This window comes from Vollenhovia emeryi, unplaced genomic scaffold (assembly GCF_000949405.1).
Source record: "Vollenhovia emeryi isolate VEMERY1.0 unplaced genomic scaffold, V.emery_V1.0 DF939420.1, whole genome shotgun sequence".
Lineage (NCBI taxonomy): Eukaryota > Metazoa > Arthropoda > Insecta > Hymenoptera > Formicidae > Vollenhovia > Vollenhovia emeryi.
The window spans coordinates 1-3,825 of record NW_011966946.1 but is presented as its reverse complement, the minus strand read 5'-3'; the positions used below and the strand labels follow the sequence as shown (position 1 = coordinate 3,825).

Sequence of the window (3,825 nt, the reverse complement as noted above, 5' to 3'; positions counted from 1 at the left end):
AAACCTTAATAACTCAAAAGTTCTTAATAAAAAAATACTTTATTATAACGTTTTGGAAAGCTCTCGAGGTAAGCTATAAGAATATGTAATAAAAAATAGGGGTTCCCATTTTAAAAAACCACTCTGAACTTCAAATAACCTTAAGGATGTATTGGACGTACAATCTTAGACAAAAGTGCATGAAATTGGAAATACTTGAATATCTACTCTTAACGCATAGTAAATCTAGATGTAAGAAACTTGAACAATAGTTGGAGTCTTATTTGTACTCCTACAAAGGTATTTTTCACTTTACAAATGTTTTTTTCCTGCATTATTTGTGATTTTTTTCATTTATAAGCCTAAATTTTTGAGAGTGAAAATACCCTGATTTCAACTCAATAACGTCAAATAGTTTCAAAACTAAAAACATTATTCAGCAGTGCTGGTAAACAAATGTGATTTCAAAATACATATCGTGCCGACAGCACGAATATCTCAAGTTATATTTTATTTCTTTAAAACGGTGTAGTAAAGACTATTGAAACTTGGTAGATACTTTCATCTGTTCGTATACTAGACGTATAAAAAAAATTCAAAACACCGGTACTATTTCTTCTACATTTCTTTAGCTGTTTTATCCGTGAAGATCGGCTCTTTCCATAAGAGTACGTGTAAAATCAATGTAAATTAAAATAGTTATATCTCAGCAACCGTTTAGTGGATGCATTTTTACTTTCCTGCAGTACATTAGGGGAAGACTAAAGGAACAATTTCACAAATTCTTAGCGACTTTGTACTATTTTGAAGATAGGTCCGATACATCCTTAAAAAGTAGTCTCAAGGTCAAAGCTAGTTACACAGATAGGTGACCCCCATTATCTTGAACAACTTTTGTCTGAAACATTTTTGTCTTAAACTTATGGATTTTGAGATTTCAGTGCGTAGATTAAAATGGCCTACCCTGTATTTATATTTTGACGTGTTTATTTATTTGCATTAGTATTTGTTTTTTATATACAAGTTATATCACAAGTATGTCACAAGTCGCACAAGCAATAGATCAATATGATAATAAGTATAATATATTACAACTATAACAAACATTTCTATAATATTTTAACATTAAAGTTGAACGTAATTTTAATGCTTTCTCTTCGATTTAAAGGTACCTTCTGTGAAAAACAGTTGCCTCGGCGTTCACGCTTTCTGATTTCGAACGCAATTATGCAATGCAAGCATTAATCAACGGCAAGAAAATCTGTTTCAAATTATTAGTAAACTAAAACCATTTTTAGAAGACAAATTTTTACGCCACCGTCTTTGAAATTGAAAAAACTCTAAATGTAATTCGTATCTATATATTTCACCGAAAGAAATGTGTAAATACAATTAAATCGGAAATAAAATATAAAGTATAAAAACAATTTATTGTATAAAATATATTTCTTTAGGGCAGTAAAGAGTGCGTGGCGTTAAGTTTGTTAGGTTTACCTTTAGGCCCTACAATGAGTCGTTAGTCGTTAGTCAGAAGTCGCAACTATATGTTGATCCTTTTCCTTTCTGGGTGGAAGAAAAAGGACCGACATATAGTTCCGACTTCTGACTAACAACTCATTGTAGACCGGGCCTTATGTGTGTCTCCGGACTAAAGTAGGATTTTAAAAAAGAAATCGATGCGAGCGTATTATCTACGTTAGTATCGCTCGCGTGTGAACCTCGAAAACTAAGTTAAGATTAGTGAAGATAAAGGAGAGAGTAACGCAAGAACAAGTAGAACATTTTTTTCAATGACAGACTCGAGAATTGTTATAAAATTGAACTATATTAATTGTGCTATTTATTTACGCGGCAGTTTCGACAAAGGGGGTTGAAGAATAAACCATCCCGAAGGCCTATAGGCCTTTAGTTATAACTCGATCCTAACAAATAGTTATGTCGTTCGAACCGTGTCCGTTAGCAACACTATCGAACTAAAGAACGGGTTTGTCAACATTGACGGGATAGGGTTTGACGTATTCGACGTGTGTATGTCGACAATATTGAATAATCAGCAAATGATCGGGACTTACCGCAACTCCTCTCGGATTGTGATTTATTGTCTATCGATTATGTACTTGGTGAACCGAGAACGCATCACGACAATCACTCTATTTTACAATACTCGTAGACGCGAGTCGCGACCGGCACTAATCATAACCATATCGTGGAGGAACGCAGCAAATACTACCCACCTCTATCAATCGAATGCTAAATGCCTGCGTACAGTCTCCGACAAAAGTACCGGCACGGTCATGTGACAGCTGTCGACCGTTTCGATCATAGATGATATAAGTAGAATGTAGACATGAACCTAGTTATGAAGACTAGTACCAGGAGACCAAACCATAGTATCACAGTATAACTAGTAGGTCGACTCAAGGTGAAGTCACAGCACAGTATAACCAGTATGCCCACTCTCTGTCGGCACCTTTGATCTGGGCGTTCTCAATTTTCCGCCATGTTTTTATGCGCGCCAACAGTGTATCAACGGCTAAAAGTGCCTGGGCCCTTTTCAGGATCGTATCCAGGAAAGGCGCATACGAACTGGCGTACATTATTTATTGTAAATGGAAATGGCCTATGAAAAAAATGTTCTAATAAAAATAATTAATGTAATTACTTGCTCCAACGTATAAATATATTTACGCGTTATTCGTCAACACTGCGAATTTTTCCATGTCACACCGACTTTGCACTAACACACGTACAAAAATCCTGTGATTGTTCAGAATAAAAACATGTCGGATGCGCATTACGGATCGGCGCGAACGTGAAACAAAAGAGCGAGTGGGCATACTGGTTATACTGTGGTGAAGTCCCATAAGCCTAGTGCAGACTGCACGCAGCAAGCAGCAAGCGTCGAGCAGCAGCCAATCAACGAAGAGATATTTTCTACGCCACTGCTGACGCTTCCGATAAATTCAACAGTGTTTGATTTTGGGCGAGCAGCAAAGCAGCGGAGGAAGTAGCTAACTCAAGCTGACCTAAGTTAACCTTATTTCATGTTTTTGTCGGCGTCTCTTGGTGAAATCAAAAGTAAAAACAATATCAAACTAATGCTATCTGCATTAATACAAGAAACTTTTTCGAGGCTTTTCCTTCTCTTGAAGAATAATACAAGAAACACTCATCGAAGAGTTACATACAATCTGTCTCTGGCAGATATAGGCTCTCTGAAATTTGTTAACCGTTTTTCGATTAATATATGGTTGCATCCGCTGCAATAAACTATCAAATTTTGCTACACTCATTCGACAATATTGGAAATGTGCTTCTTGATCCACTAGTCGCATCTCATTTATTAGATGATGACCATCATCTTGATTAATTCGCTCACAAATTATAGGCCGAATCCAATATCGTCTTTGTTTCCAACGATTTTTTCGTTGGTGACGAATATATAACATTGCTATTATAATTAACTTTCGTCTGCGTTCTAAATATTCGACTTTTCCGTTGTACATTGCGCGCTTTTATACATATAGGCTATGTTTATGTCGACGCGTGCCGTCAGTGTGAACCGTCAAGCCTAGTGCAGACTGCACGCAGCAAGCGGCAAGCGTCGAGCAGCGAGCATCCAACACTGCTGAATTTTACGGAAGCGTCAGCAGTGGCGTAGAAAATATCTCTTCGTTGATTGGCTGCTGCTCGACGCTTGCTGCGTGCAGTCTGCACTAGGCTTCAGCGAAACAACCAACAAGCAGCAAGCGCTCGCTGCTCGACGCTTGCCGCTTGCTGCGTGGTCTGCACTAGGCTATAGAGTCAGCGTACGGCATAAAGGAACTAGGCCAATCACAGGCTTTA

At 37.6% G+C, this 3,825-nt stretch overlaps 1 protein-coding gene across 2 annotated transcripts in view; it reads right to left on the bottom strand.

The window, feature by feature from the left end:
* LOC105557777 (tubulin polyglutamylase TTLL5) overlaps positions 1 to 2,421 on the bottom strand; it is a 67,787-nt gene extending 65,366 nt beyond the window's left edge. The window contains exon 1 of one of the 2 annotated variants that reach the window (XM_012005109.1): positions 2,052 to 2,421. The gene's annotated coding sequence lies outside the window, so the exon portion shown is untranslated. The remainder of the gene's footprint in view (positions 1 to 2,051) is intronic. The other variant, XM_012005110.1, reaches the window with a different exon arrangement.
* Between the last annotated feature and the right edge of the window lie 1,404 nt (positions 2,422 to 3,825).